The 17,027-nt window shown below is 36.7% G+C and overlaps 1 pseudogene; it reads left to right on the plus strand.

Annotated features, from left to right (window-relative positions):
* LOC145163367 (putative polygalacturonase) overlaps nt 1-15,871 on the plus strand; it is a 34,938-nt pseudogene extending 19,067 nt beyond the window's left edge.
* Nucleotides 15,872-17,027: the final 1,156 nt, after the last annotated feature.

Here is a 17,027-nt window from a genome sequence, read left to right on the forward strand (position 1 = left end):
AATAAAAAGATCTGCAACGAGGAATATATGAAGCAATCCATGAATCTTGATTCTTCAATAGTCTTCAAACACGGGCTCTAGGATATATAAACCAAGCACTGAAGTAATGTCTTTAAACTTCATTTTCGAATGTAATCCCAAAAAAAATCTTCATGAAAACCAAACCCGCCATAAAAACCCATTTCAGAACAAAGAAACTGAATCACTTCTTGTCTTTGAAGAGCTCCCCCTCCAAGTCACAATGATCTTCAAATAAGCTAATGATATAAGCCATCAAAAAATATCATGTAACAACCCAAACTTTAAGATTCGTAATGCCACTTGATCGAGAAAATACTAGAAGTTGGAGATATAACTGTTGGAGATAGTGTCTAAGTCCATAACTATATTTGGTATGTACTTGACCCGACCCGACATGGTCCATTTGGGTTGCATTTCACCCGAACAATTTACGGATAATCTTTTGAGAATAGTATAAGTTATGATTTATTAATATATTATAAGTTCTAATATATTAATATAAAATCATATTATTTAATTAGTGTTGATCTATAATTAATTTAGAATTAATTTAGAGATCAAAAGTATGACTAATTAAACATGGGCTCTTGTATTTATATAGTGTGGGCTAATGCTTATTTGGAATGGGCTAGGCTTGCATGGAAAGTCCATGGATACTCCATGGAGCTTTAACCCATGGATCACATGGAAATGAAAAGATATGGGTATTAGGGTTTATAAGGATGTAACCCTAATCCACCACACTATATAAAGGAGGCTTTAGTTCTTGAAATAACACGAGTTGATGTGTGTAAACTAAGAGGGCCAATTTCAAGAAGTTTGTGACTATTCTCTCAAGTTTCCAAGTTTGTGGTGATTTGTGACTTCCATTTGAGGCATCCACATTATTGGTGCTAGGCTCTCAAACTCCAAGCAATCAACTACTACTACAAGGTAAGTAATTCTACTAGTTTTATTTGATTCAAGTATCCCATGCCATGCTAGTTAGGATAAGAACCTTGGAAAAATAATTATTTGCATGTATCTTAGTCAAACATAGATCCAAGGTTTCTAGGGTTGCATGTACACCATAGGAGTGTTAGAATGCTCAAAACCCATCAGTGGTATCAGAGCCAGGTTTGTTTATTTGATACTTGATGCAAAAAAAAAAAAAAAAAACTTGAAAATCGAAGTTTTGTTCAAAAGCTCGTATCAAAATTTCAAGTTTTGTATATGTACTTACGATTCTTGAAATTTTTGATATGAACATTCATAAACATATGAGTTTAGAAGATCATAGAAATTATGTGGTAATAATTGATTAGATTAATTCTTGATCTTTATGTGTTTTAATGGAGTGCATAACTAGTTCTTAAGTTATGGATAACCAAAAGTCACATTTATAAATAACCATTAAAAGAACACATAGGTTCCAAAAAATGAAGAGTCTTCATTTTTAATAACCATTAACTCATAAGTTATGAGAAATGAAAAGTTTTGAAAGTTTACAAAACTTGCCCTCCAGTTTTGGAACATGTAAAGTCATATTAAAAACTTTAGTTGCAACCCCTAGAATTTTAAAAGTTAATATTCAACCCTTATACTTTATAATATTATAACTTTAATAATATTTATATATGTATAAGATCAAGTCGTCTTACCGCTAGTACGCCTCATTCACGAAGCCGGTCTATAAGGGGGGTATAAGGTTGTGATCCTCGGCATCCCAGTCACAAAACTTGAAGGGCACACTCGAGATTGAAACATGTCATTGAAGAAAGTTCAATGAATCTCAAAGAATCTAGGAGTTTCTAAACCAATTAAAACCTAATTATATATTTCGTTTTTCATGGTGGAAATTGGTGAATCGTCATTCACCTACCTTCAAATATCTTATAGCTTAGATTACGACATCCCTCTTCTAAGGTATAAAATATTGTGTTAGGTCCTAGCCTTAATATTACATTTGGGTGTTTTGTTAAGGACTATCTCTATATCTAATCTAATCTATTCCCTCTTCTTTTCAGATGTCTTCCAATAACAATGCTTCTGGCTCAAACCCTACTAGCTCCTTCTCTCTCATGAATCTTTGTGGGAGAGTCATCTTTGATGGGTCCAACTTTACAGATTGGATCAGAAACATCAGGATGGTCACTCGGTATGAGAAAAAAGAATATGTTCTCGACAAGGAGCTGAAGGTACCCGAGCCAACTGCTACTCCTGAAGAGCTTGCTGAATATGAGGTACATGAAAGAGATGCTACAAAAGTGGCATGCATCATGATGGCCACCATGACAGCCGAGCTCCAAAAGTCCTATGAGGACTATTATCCTTTTGAGATGCACCAGGACTTGATGGACCACTACCATCAAAGTGCTCGTCAAGAGCGATATGAAATAATCTCCTCCATGATAACAACCCGAATGAAGGATGGTGAACCCATCACGGGCCACATGTAGAAAATGCAAAGGTATGTGGACCGTTTACTGAAGCTGAATGTGAACTTCCCTGAGGAGTTAGCAATAGACATCATTTTGCACTCCTTGTCATCGTGTTATGATCAATTCCGCATGACATATCACATGAACAAGGAAGAAGTCACCCTCTGCAAACTTCAAGGACTCTTGAAGACCGCCGAAAGTGGTCTAAAGGGTAAGTCGGTTGTTACTACTCCTACTCCTACTCCAACTGTGGCCAATGTCTTGGCAATCGGGCATGGCAAAGGGAAGAAGAGAAAGAACCCTTCTAAGGGTACCAAGGGTAAGACCCTTGAAGGCTCCTCATCAAGCAAAACCAAGAAAGGTTTTGTCACTCCTTCTTCTAACCCTAATGAGGCTGAATGCTTCTATTGCCATGAAAAGTCGCACTGGAAGCGAAACTGCCCAAAGTACCAGCAAGATTTGAAGGATGGGAAAGTAAAACCCAACCATGCAGGTATATACACTATATTGTCTAATAACTAACCTCATTCTAAGTCTTGGGTCCTTGATACAGGTTGTGGTATTCACATATGTTGTGATTTGCAGGGACTAAGAGAGGAGTTTATGGGAAACAGGAAAGCTTCACCTGTCACCAAGAGAGGAGTTTATTCCTTAGTGCTAAATAGTGGGTTTACATTAGATTTGAATAAATGTTATTATTCTCCAGAAATGGCAAGAATTGTTATTTCCTTTCATGAATTGTATAAACAAGGTTTTACCTTTTATTTTGATAATAATAATGGTAGTATTGATGCTTTCTTTAATAATGTTCTTTATTTTAAAGCATTACCTTGTGATGGCGTGTATGAAACTGTATCTGTTGTAGATAATCTAGGAAATAATGTATTGTGTATTAACTCTTCCGCTAGCTTAGATAAAGCATCCTTATGGCATTGTCGTCTTGGACATGTAAGCAAGAAACGCATAGGCCAACTCCAAAAGGATGGAGTCTTGGAGTCATTTGACCTAAAGTCAGATGATAGTTGTGAATCTTGTTTGCTTGGTAAAATGACAAAGTCACCTTTTACTGGCACTTGTGCTAGGGGTGGACCTCATACACACGGATGTGTGTGGACCCTTAAGAACCGCCACAAGAGATGCTAATCGATTCTATGTGACTTTTACTTATGATTTTAGTAGATATGGATATGTCTACCTAATCAAGCATAAGTCAGAAACCTTTGAGAAATTCAAAGAGTTTAAGCAAGAAGTGGAGAATCAGTTGGGCATGAACATTAAGATGCTTCGATCCGAACGTGGTGGTGAGTATCTTAGTACTGAGTTCCTTGACCATCTTAAAGAATGTTGGATTGTCTCACAATTGACACCTCCTAGGACACCACAGTTGAATGGTGTAGCTGAGAGGCGCAATCGGACCTTGTTGGACATAGTTCGTTCCATGATGAGTCGAGCTTCGCTACCAATCTCATTTTGGGGGTAAGCCTTAGAGACTGCCGCCCATATCCTTAATCTAGTCCCTACAAAGAAGGTTGCCAAAACACCTCACGAGTTGTGGACTGGAAAAGTTCCCAATCTAGACCACATCAAGATTTGGGGTTGCGAGGCTTTCGTGAGACGCGAGACTCACGATAAGCTCGAACCCCGAAGTGAAAGGTGTATTTTCATCGGCTACCCACAGAAATCCTTTGGTTACATCTTCTACAGACCCAGTGATAACGTGGTCTTTGTAGCAAGAAGAGGATTCTTTCGAGAGAGAGAATTCATGAGCCAAGGAGACAGTGGGAGGCAAATTGACCTTGAGGAAATTCAAGAGTCAAGTGGTGAAGCAACCTCAAACCCTAGCCCTCAACCTGAGGAGGAAACTCCTGTTGAGCCGACTGAAGAATCTATACCTCTGAGGCGTTCCACCAGAGTTAGGAATGCACCTGAGCATTATTATGGTTTTCATATTACTACAGAAGGGGAGACACTTATCAGTGATAACACACTGGTAAATCTGGATGAGCCTAACAGCTACACGGAAGCCATGGCAGGCCCTGAGGCTGCTAAATGGAAAGAGGCTATGGATAGCGAGATACAGTCCATGTATGTCAATCAAGTTTGGAACTTGGTTGACAATGTACCTGATCGTAAGATAGTTGGGTGCAAATGGATCTTCAAGAAGAAGACCGACATGGATGGTAATGTACACACTTATAAGGCACGACTGGTTGCAAAGGGTTATTCTCAAACTCCGGGAGTTGATTATGATGAGACCTTTTCACCAGTGGCCAAGATTAAGTCTATTAGGGTTCTGTTAGCCATTGTTGCATTTCATGATTATGAAATATGGCAAATGGATGTCAAAACCGCTTTCCTTAATGGAAACTTGGCTGAAGATGTTTACATGGTTCAGCCATAGGGTTTTGTCAGTACAGAGTACCCCAGTAGAGTGTGTAAGCTCGAGAAATCCATTTATGGATTAAAACAGGCACCTCGCAGATGGAATCTTTGCTTTGATGAGAAAGTCAAAGAATTTGGCTTTTCAAGGAGTGAAGATGAATCTTGTGTCTATATAAAGGCTAGTGGGAGTATAGTCAGCTTTTTGGTACTGTATGTGGATGACATACTACTCATAGGAAATGACATCCCAACCCTGCAGGATGTAAAGTCCTGGCTTGGGAAGTGTTTCGCTATGAAGGACCTTGGAGAAGCTGCCTATATCCTAGGGATAAGGATTTTGAGAAACAAGAGTAAAAGACTAATTGGACTTAGTCAAAGCACCTATGTGGACAAAGTGTTGAAAAGGTTCAACATGCATAACTCCAAGAAAGGAGAGTTACCCATCCAGAGTAACGCCAGATTGAGTAAGACACAAAGCCCTAGTACTGAGGCTGAGATAGCAGAAATGAGTCGAATACCTTATGCTTCAGCTGTAGGATCGATCATGTATGTTATGACGTGTACTCGACCTGATGTAGCCTTTGCTTTGAGCATGGTTAGCAGGTATCAGGGGAACCCTGGCAAGGCACACTCGACTGCGGTAAAGAATATCCTCAATTACCTACGGAGGACTAAGGACTGGGTCCTTACCCTCGGTGGCAGTGAGGACTTAAGAGTTGTAGGGTACAGTGATGCTAGCTTTCAGACTGACAGGGATAATTTCCGCTCTCAGTCGGGCTGGGTCTTTACTCTAAACGGAGGGGCAATTACTTGGAAAAGTTCCAAGCAGGAGACAATGGCTGATTCCACTTGTGAATCAGAGTATATAGCAGCAAGCGAGGCAGCAAAGGAGGCTATATGGCTAAAGAACTTCATCGGAGACCTTGTAGTTGTACCAGCTATAAAGGAGCCAATGGAGATTTTCTGTGACAACAATAGTGCGGTTGCCTTAGCCAAGGAACCAAGAGATCATGGGAGATCCAGACACATTGACAGAAAATATCACTTCATCAAACATCGAATAGAAGAAGGAATCCTCATAGCAAAGAGGGTATCATCGGATGAGAACCCAGCAGATTCCCTCACGAAGGGATTGACTCGGGCTAAGCATCTCCAGCATGCTCGGAGCATAGGGCTAAAGGATGATATTAGTTTTAGTAGTTAGATAATCTTGAAATTTGTAAAATGTAACTGACATTTGATGATAAATAAAAGCTGTTATTTATGAGTAAAGTGTTGCTATCTCTTGTCAATCGTTTACTATTATTTCTTTTTGCATGTTTTGACTTCCAGAATAATTATGTTATGGTTTATATCATATTATTCAAACTGTCCACAGTCGGTCATATGTTGGAAGTAGATATGAATCAAGACTGTCATGGGTTGGCTTGTAGAGGTCTAAGATGTTAGACAAAGCGGGGCTACAGCACTCATGAGTGCTCATAAGTTCTGAGAATTGGATTCAACCCACGCTCACTTGTATCACTTCATGGAATTTATCTCGAGTGATCGTGAGACGGTAATATCATATAAGTCTTCAAACCTAGAGATATGATTTGTTGCCTATGAGTTGGTTATGCATTGATTGCACGAAAACGCATTGGTAACTCGATGTTATAAACCGTGCCTTTGTGTGTAGTTCAACAAGTAGTAGAGCAAACATATGAGTCGAAGTTTATCTGTTCCTTCTAGGATTAGAAGCAATATCTGCGCCCCTTGATGATTTTGTTTTGACCTATGTACCGGGCCCGGTCAGAACTAAATTGATGTGTTCAGTTATGTTCTATGTCAAAAAAATCGGAAATCGGGAAACAAATGTTGGACAATAAGCAAGACCATGTTCCATGTATTTGTCCGGCTGATATCTAGAACAGAGGATTATATGATCACTTATCTAAAAATGACGCTTCATAGTTCAACAGAGTTTTAAGAGCTACGATTGTTGATCAGTTCCTGAAGTCATACTTGCAACTATAGTTATTATACTTATCCAAGTGGGAGACTGTTGGAGATAGTGTCTAAGTCCATAACTATATTTGGTATGTACTTGACCCGACCCGGCATGGTCCATTTGGGTTGCACTTCACCCGAACAATTTACGGATAATCTTTTGAGAATAGTATAAGTTATGATTTATTAATATATTATAAGTTCTAATATATTAATATAAATCATATTATTTAATTAGTGTTGATCTATAATTAATTTAGAATTAATTTAGAGATCAAAAGTATGACTAATTAAATATGGGCTCTTGTATTTATATAGTGTGGGCTAATGCTTATTTGGAATGGGCTAGGCTTGCATGGAAAGTCCATGGATACTCCATGGAGCTTTAACCCATGGATCACATGGAAATGAAAAGACATGGGTATTAGGGTTTACATGGATGTAACCCTAATCCACCACACTATATAAAGGAGGCTTTAGTTCTTGAAATAACACGAGTTGATGTGTGTAAACTAAGAGGGCCAATTTCAAGAAGTTTGTGTACTATTCTCTCAAGTTTCCAAGTTTGTGGTGATTTGTGACTTCCATTTGAGGCATCCACATTATTGGTGCTAGGCTCTTAAACTCCAAGCAATTAACTACTACTACAAGGTAAGTAATTCTACTAGTTTTATTTGATTCAAGTACCCCATGCCATGCTAGTTAGGATAAGAACCTTGGAAAAATAATTATTTGCATGTATCTTAGTCAAACATAGATCCAAGGTTTCTACGGTTTCACGTACACCATAGGAGTGTTAGAATGCTCAAAACCCATCAATAACAAGTCCTTAGCAGAGCTCGATAAAGAACTTCCGTTGTAAAGGATACTTCTCTGTAAAAGCTTTAGCAGAGCTCGATGAAGAACTTCCACTGTAAAAGCTACCTTCATAATTCTACCACAAGCTTTATCAAAAATCTTCAACTTTGAAATGTCACAAATCCAATTTCGAATGGCCATACCAAATTCTCCCCCGATTTATAATCGAAAACATGATTATAAAGCCTTCTTATGGTCATGAGAATGATCATGAATGGATAAAAATTACTGTGCTCCCCCTCGACAAAATGATATATACAATGAAGTATAAAATCCGAAAAACGACTTTCAGAATATTCGGCAGAAACTAGATGGAATCTTTATTTTTCTGTTCACGAAAAAATATGTGCGTTAAAAAAAATCCAAAACTGTTCACCAGCCCATAAATTTGCAAACTTTTCAGAATATTCGGCAGAAACTGTCACTTGCTGAAAAACAGGGGCTGAAATGGTAATTCTGCATCAATATACCCCTTTATTTGTAACAAAAACTGTAAATGGTCCAAAAAAGCCAAACTGTGAAAACAACAGGGACCAAAAGTGTAATCATTAGTCATCTTCCCCATTTAGATGAGATTGAACGAACACTGCATCATACTCCAGTTGATCTTTCAATGATGACTCAAACTAGACGCGAAACCTTGAAATTGGCACATATAAACATCGACTCCAATAGGTTCGCTCCGAGTACAAGCAACCGAAACCAAGTTCGGTCCAGGTTCATTGAACCGAAACCATGTTCGTTCCGAGCACAGGTTCGCTTTCGGTTCATCCTCCGTTCGCTCCAACCATTAACAAGCGAACCCAAGTTCGTTGTTCCAGGTTCGGTCCAAGATCATCAGCATTTACCCCAAGGCGAATCCACTCATAGGTTCGCTTATTGTTCTCACTCTGCATTCGCTCCTAATCAATTGATAACAAACCCGATGTGAATCCATGACAACGAATGTTCGTGAAAAAGGAGTATGAGCCCAGACTGACGAGCTCCGATTGTTCGTAGTTAATCCATTTGTAATTTTGACTATTCGCATTGACCACCAAGAACATCTGCTCAAATTGTTCCGATTGAGTTCCAAATCCGATTTCAATTTCGAATACTGAAAGTTCCGAGTGACAAGCGCTTCCGATTAACCCTAATACTCTGAGCACAGAAACGTTTCCGATTGCAGATGAATGTTAAGATTCCCAGCTGAAGGTAATTCGAAAGCGAGACAGATTCAACTTGCAAAAGGTGTCAAGATTCGCTTTTCTTTCATTGTTCTGATAGTATTAGCAGCACCAATTTAATTTCATCATTGATTGTGACTTTTCTGGTTTGACTATACATAATAGTCTCAATTGATTAACGATTGCGAGTTAATCACACAACCATTACGACTGAGATCTAACCTCGATAGCGAAACCCTTCATCATACTTGACAAACACGAAAGTCATCTTCTTCAAATTGTTTCTAGATCAACAATCTATTTTCAATCAAATCCATCACCATGTCCATCTGTTCTTCACCAGTTCTCAAAACAAAATAATCAATTATAAATAACAATCCCTAAGTAACATCGATTGGCAAATCTAAACCCAGTGTCACGATCGATCATACAGATACCAAGAGATTATTCCAAGAACATTCTAATCTAATTTTTGGTTCAAACATAAACTCGAGAACAAAGTCGATTAGGTCATATAAAATCGCTTTGAAGACCAAAACTCAAGAGCAAGACCAAAATCGAATAGAAAACGAGAATCGTAAGATACAGCAGAACAAAAGAGTATTCAATTGCCATGAAGTAATCCAAAAAAAAACTTTTGATTTGCAAGATTTTGTGATTTCAATCGGCAATAAAGGAACAATGAACAGTGTACGAAATATGTGGGCAATTTGAGTGAAACAAATGAATAGTAAACAACAATGATGGGCTCCATCGGATGAATGAATATAGATTAAAAACAGTTGGGCTAAATCAATGGAATAGATCTGTCAATGTAATATGTTGATTACGAATTGAACTCACTGATAAGATCCAATCAGAAAATACAAAGAGAATATGAATCGGAATAAATTACCCAGATGAACAGTAGAAGAAAATTATAGCTCTTCATGAACAGTAGAACGAACAAGAACCTTGATTCCAAACCGCCAAAACACCAAAAATCTTCAATAACTTGTGCAGAAAATCATCAAATCAAGAACCGATACTTCAAAAATCAATAGATCTTCAAAGACCCGCTCTGATACCACTTGTTGGGATTAAAACCCTAATTGAGATTTGATGAACAAGATGCGGAAAATAAGAACAAACACAAATATGAAGATTAGGTCGAATGATCACTCGATTTATTCAAACATGAGGAATAAATTACACTTTCAGCATAGACTAAAGAATCTAACATTACCTAAGAAACCTCACAACGTGGCGGCTACATTTTGCCTCACTCTTAACCCTAATAATGAATAATACATGACTATTTATAGGGAAAATACAAGTCTTGGGCTTTTAACCTACACTTCATCAAGGGGGCCCATTGTCATCATCCATGGAGTGCTTTGAAATCCAACACTTGTTGAGCGCGAAGTTCCCTGACTTCAGCTTGGGTTTCAGCAAGTTCCCTCTGCAGAACCGCATTACGGACCTGAGTCCTTTCATGAGCAGACTCTTGTTGGCGAATGCGGACCATGTTAACGCCAGAGTTGGCGTCAATCTCTATGACTCGGTCGATAGTCGCTCGACCTTGTTCCGTGTTCCGAGAAATCCTACGAACCATGATGGGTAGGACCCTGTCAGCTGAACCTCCCTCGGTGAGGTTGTAGAAGCTTCTATCTCCATTGTAGGGAATGGGTTGACCCTGTTCCTGACTCCATCTATTCAAGTTTGTGGCCCACAGAGGAGTGGGTCCTTGAAATGCTGGACGAGGGTTTGGGTTTGGGCCTTGAGCAGCTGGGGGTAGGTTGTTGACTTCTGGCTCTGAGTCAGAACCATCAGAAAAACCTTTAGCTTCGTGATCATCCAAAGGGATTGGGTGATCATCTTCTGGCTCTTCTCCCAGCCATCCTGCATTGCCGTTGTTGAGGTAGTACGGGTCTCTGGGAAGATGGAATCCAGCCATGATATCTACGCGAGGAAAGGGATAAAGAAATAACTAAATAGACGAACTAATTAGATATTTATAAGATGATCTTTATCAGTTATTTCAACATCTGCGTAGTGCATACCAGTCATATGTAACCAAGACAGGATAGACCTTCGAATAAGTGACCCTAACTCTAAGGCCACAACCAAACAAGGAACAGGAAGTAAAGCAAAGATCACAGATTCTAAGTCTATGATATCCTAGATACATATAACCTTAGTGTATCCACTCAGCAACTATTGACATACTAATAAAGACCTTTAGTTCTCAGATAAGTAATTAATAGTAACACAAAATACTCCTATAGTATTTTAAGTTTATGTTATGTTCTATTGTTCTCGTTGTAGTAGTGTTGGTAAGTTTTTAGACTTGTTGCAACCTCACAACCACACTTAGGCACATGCTAATCACTCCTCGGGTAATATAGTTGATCAGGCTATATCTTCCCAGGGTTGACCATATGTCTCTAAGTCTACTTGTGCTGCCCAACAATCGTAATACTTTTGTTCTGTCCTAGTGACACTGATTTTAGTATGAATGCAGGTATGTATACTTAGTTAAATATTTTATTATTTAAAAGTATAAGCTCTTTATCAGAGTATTCTAATCCTGTAGTGTTTATAGTTCGTATATCTTTTATGGGTTGATACACTCGATTCACTATAAACAGTGCTCTGATACCAATCTGTCACACCCCAAAACCGGAACGGCGGAATCGTTCGGGGGTGGAGGACGTCATGTACAGTATCACAACAATGCATAGTAGTAAACAAGCAACAACATCATCCATTGCATTAATAATATAATTTCATACAAGTATGTTCTGTCAAGTTATATAGACACCAAAAATATGAATCAAAATAAAAGATGAGTCTTGAACGAGCTCCATCTTCTCAAAACCTGGCTCCGGTACCTGTCTATTGGTGACCTGAGAATACAAGTTATTTTGAAAGAGTTTGTCAGCTTTAAAGCTGGTGAGATCATAAGTATATTAGTGTCTGTATTTGTATGAAAGTGTTTGTAAGTCTGTAATTGTATAAGGTGTAAAAGTTTGTAATTGTTTGAACTCCCCTAGAAAACCCTATGTTTCCTACTAAAAGTAGCCTTCTACCAAGGCATCTAGTATCTGTGTGTGTCTCTTGTAACTACTGTTATACTAACTACCTTAAACCAATTGTTATTGAAAGTACCATGTGATCGGCCTATACCCTGCTACCGACTATAGAACGCGACAATGTAAGATGTCGGAAGAAATAACGTTTGGCACTCGTAGACTTGCAAGTCCCATTGTAGCGAGCAGCGAGGTGTAGGATAGTCAATCCAATATAGATCTATACACAAACTCATACGCTCCCCACTTAAGGAGATTCTGGATACAAAACAGTCATGACAGGTAGTGCCATGCCCCGTTACGTGGCTCACATAACTGTAGTAGTGTTCTAGTATATGTATGTGCTAGCTGTATTGTGTGTTCTCTCCCTGTCTAGCATGTATGTATGTTCTCTCTGTATAGTATTGTTTGTTTCTCATCATAGTATTTTCTATATGTATGTTATGTTCTCTCTGTATAGTATTGACTCATGTATGAACTGACTCTTTGTATGTTTCACTGTTCTATTAATAGTATTAGTATATCCCTAAACTATACCTATTATAGCTTACTAGTAATGTTGTTTGAATGTATGAACATGTGTGCATACCTTTGCTACCCAAAGGTATTCAACTGAATGAAAGAAGGAACTTTTATACCTATATACATATACATAATATATAACTAGGATTCAAACGACCTTTGGACAAATAACCTGAATACCCTAAGTCCACAACCAAACAAGGAACAGGAAGTAAGGTGAGCTATCAGTCCTAAGTCCTTTCAATCCTACTTATATAACTATATCTATATATGTACACATTTAACAGAATACAAGTTTAAAAGGGTTTAATAAAAGTATTTGATATGTGAAAGAGTTTGTAAAACAGTTTGAAGTAAAACAGTTTGATAACACAGTTTGAAATGTAAGAAATCCACTTGTTTGGTAGTTATTAATCACATGTGATTGATATAATAACTATAATAGTTCAACTTGTATCCCCCCATAAAAGCATTTAAAATCATTTAAAAGGTTGATTAAAGGGTATGAACTCACCTGTAGTGAGTGGTTTGGATGAACGGATAGCATAGGATGCTAAGTGTCAAGTGAAGACTTGAACACACACAAGGATCCTAATTAACATATAATCACACATATATGTATCCAATTAGTCATTTAGTAACTAATTAACCAAGTTAAGACATCCTAATACATGTAAAACACTTGATTTAAGTGTTATAAGTACTAAAGATTGCATCTAAGGGTTGTAGGACTTGGCTATTGAGTTTGGGGTCCAAGGGTAAACTCTTTTGGAGTTTACGGTTTTGGGACCAACTCTCATTGAGTTTACGGTCGTAATTCATGAGTTTACAGCCGTAAACTCATGGTACTTTTACCATTTTGTGTTTTGAAGCTTTAATGGTCATAAGAAGCATTCCTACTTCATGTTTAAGCCTTAGGAAGTGATTAGGGCACCATTTCACCCCTTTGTGGAGTTTACGGTCCTTGGACCATTTCTCCTTGGGTTTACGGCCGTAAACCCAAATGGTTTATGGTCGTTTTGATGTTTTAAGTCCTAAGCACATCAAGGATGGTATCTACACTAGTATCCAAGGCTTAGTAAGGGACTAGGGCACACTTTGGCCCCTTCATTAGGGTTTACGGTCCAAGAACATCTTGGACCGTAAACACCTTTGATCTTCTGTTTCCTTATGTTTTCTAGATGATTAAGAAGTGTAGCAAGTCTTATAACACACTAGGGTAAGAGTACTTACTATGTACAAGCTTGAAAAGGTGTTAGAAGTCCAAGAACACTAGTGTGTGTTCTTGGTGTTCTTGGTGAAACTTGAAGATCTACACATATGGAATGATTTCACGGATGGAATCATGTAAGATCCCTAGATTAAGTAAAATATCAAATTTTTAGGGTAAAAAACACTTACAAAGTTGAAGATCAAGAAGGAAAATCGGATGGTACTTGAGAGGATTTGAGTTTTGGATCTTGAAAATGTGAAAAAGTGGTAAATATGACTAAGTGTCATATTTATACCCCCTTAGGGTTTACGGCCGTAAACACCTTGTTTAGGCCGTAAACTCCAAACTCTTGGAGTTTTAGGACATTATTGTTGCACAATAAACCCTAGGGCATCCTCTCTCCTGTTATCTCCTGAAGTACTAGGCTTTAGAACACTCAAACTGACTCTACACAACTCAAAAGTTAGCAGAAACTGTTCTGACTTCTATTGAAGTGAATGGTTGTACAAAATAGAAATTTCGGGTTGTCACAGATTATAATGTACAAATTTTGAAATGGGTTGTTGAATTTGTCAAGTTACGGTGTAGTTTATTGACTTTTGAGCTAACAAACTTAATTTGCTACAAAACAAAAGGAAAACAACAATCTCTGCATATTTGAAAAACAATTACTTAATGTTCTTCCTGTTGTAGTTCACAGTGCTTCCACAAGTCCAGAAACAATTTGTATTTATTTTGCATTGTTGCTATTTGGAGACCAGACTATTAAATATAGTTCCCAAAAACAGTTTGTACTTATTTTGCATTGTTGCTAATTGAAGTGATGTTGTGTTTTGAGAATAATAGTATAATACTTTGCCCATGATGATTAGTTAATGATTTATTAAAGGAGCAAAAAGTTTAATTTATTAGGGACGACAAAGCATCAACATAAGCAAAACTTATTTCGGAAAACAACAGGGCTAATGGTAAGTTTAGTGGGTTCCTATGTGCAAAATCTATATTGACAGCTATATTGAAGACATACTTTCTTATATTTATAAACAATTCATCTGTAAAGTTATTTGTTTAGCAAACAGTAGAACATAATATGATTGTAATTAACTTTATTATCCTTTTGTGATTATGTTCAGGACACAACCAACTGACCTCTTATTGCTCCATTGCCTTCTTATGGAAGAGGAAGAGAATGTACAGGTGGAAGGTACATGAGCTTCATCCATGGAGATGGTCTCCATGATGTCATTATTACTGGTATGTATAATGTATAATACATAAATTCTTGCTCTTGAAATTACTTTATATATTTACGTATTATTTTGATGAATTGATCATCATTTTCAGGTGAGAATGGGACAATATATGGGCAAGGTGATGTGTGGTGGAACATGTGGAGACAGAGAACCTTGCAGTTCACTAGACCAAATCTTGTTGAGTTCAAGGATTCTAGAAGCTTCATTATTTCTATTGTCATCTTCAAGAATTCACCTTTCTGGAACATTCATCCTGTATACTGCATGTATTATTAATATCTAAACCCATTTTTTACAAAAATAGTTACAAACTCCCATGTTAAACTTCTAACGTATACCTTTTTTTTGTTTTTTTTTGTCTATACACAGTAATGTTGTTATCCGAAATGTTACAATATTGGCTCCATCCGACTCTCCCAACACCGATGGAATTGATCCAGGTATGTAATATAAAACAATAAAAACTAAAATATTGATTTATTAGCATTGTTCTCTTATTTAGTAAATTACATTTTTGGTCCTTGAGTCTAGCTGATTTTTTCAATTTTACTCCCCACAAGTTTTCTCTTCCAGTTTTGCTCCTTCATTGAGTTTTTTTGTAATGTTTTTGGTCCCTTCTCCAAGTAAGTGACTATATTGCTTGGATCAAAATTGTAAAAATCAGTTATACTTTAAATGGTGACAAAAAACATAACAATAATCTTGAATAAGGACCATTGATGAATTGGTAAAAAAAGATTCATTTCTACCCCATGAAACTCTAGAATTGAAAACAGTTGAGCAGGCATATAAAAGTTTTGTTCCATGGCCAAAACACCTTGTGAAAGCCGATTTAAAGGTTTTTTTATGTTAACTTCTTTGTTCATTACACTTTTTTTCCTTCATGAACCACTCTACTAAATTTTTAATGTACTCTTTTTTTGTTTCAATGTTGTTGGTATAGGTACTAAATAAGATATCACCTCAAAGACCATGAACTTCAAAACTCAAAGAAACGGAAACCAACTTATATATCATTTGACACCCTTCTCAAGAAGACAGGGAGCAGTACCAACACGATGAATGCCTAGTTATGTCTAGTTTTTGGTTTATGATGTTTTTGCTTTATTTACCATATTTTAATACTTGCAATCAGTATAATTTTTTTTGGTATTTTAAGTACGAATTTAATGTATGGATTTGGATTTCAGTTATTAATAACATCTAATTCTGAATTTTGATATTGTTTCATATTGTCGGGTTTTGATGACTTTAATTTATATTCTTTTAATGTGTCTACAATATAGAAAAAGTAACAACAAAAACTAAATTATTGTGACTTTAATATAAATTTGGCTATGTTTTATAGTTTTTCAATGTCTCTAAAATTTTACAATGGTGACATTATATCATTTTTTGCCATATGGCTAAACGGTTAATAATAACCATAATCTAAAGTAATTATGAGTCTACAATTATTTTAAAATCATGTTTTCTAAAGTTTTTGTGACGATAAGTTCAACAATAACAACACAAAAAAAATTTATGTGGCAAATAAATACCATAATTGATTGTTATTGAGACTAAATACTAGCAAATCGTCACTTACCTCATTAATTATATGTGTCCATTTACCGAACATGGACATGTTCACCGTAATTATATGTGTCTAAAATATACCCAATAGTCTTAATACGACACCGAATAGTCCTTAATTTTAACAAAATGTGTTTCTTTATAATACTTATGATTGTATTTCACTTAATTGTGTGTCTCTATACGATAGGCTATAGTCACAAAAATTGATTGTTTTTTTGTGACTAATTTTTAGCAATTCGCCACTTATGGAATTAATTACATGTGGCCATCTAGCAAACATGGTCATGCTCACCGTAATTACATGTTTACAAAAGATACACAATAGTCTTAATAAAATTTAAATTGTGTGACAATATAAAAGAAAACAACTACACTAAAACATCATGAATGTCGCAAGTTGGTGATATACAGTCACCATAGTTACTAAATAAATGTGTCTACTGACGGTTTAATGCTACAATATTGGATATTTAAGGAACAAAATTCCGTACACATTTGCCACACTTTTATAATACGGCCACATATTTTCATATCATACGGACACTACATTTTAA

This window comes from Lactuca virosa, chromosome 3 (genome assembly GCF_052849685.1).
Source record: "Lactuca virosa cultivar CGN04683 chromosome 3, Lactuca_virosa_CGN04683_v6, whole genome shotgun sequence".
NCBI lineage: Eukaryota > Viridiplantae > Streptophyta > Magnoliopsida > Asterales > Asteraceae > Lactuca > Lactuca virosa.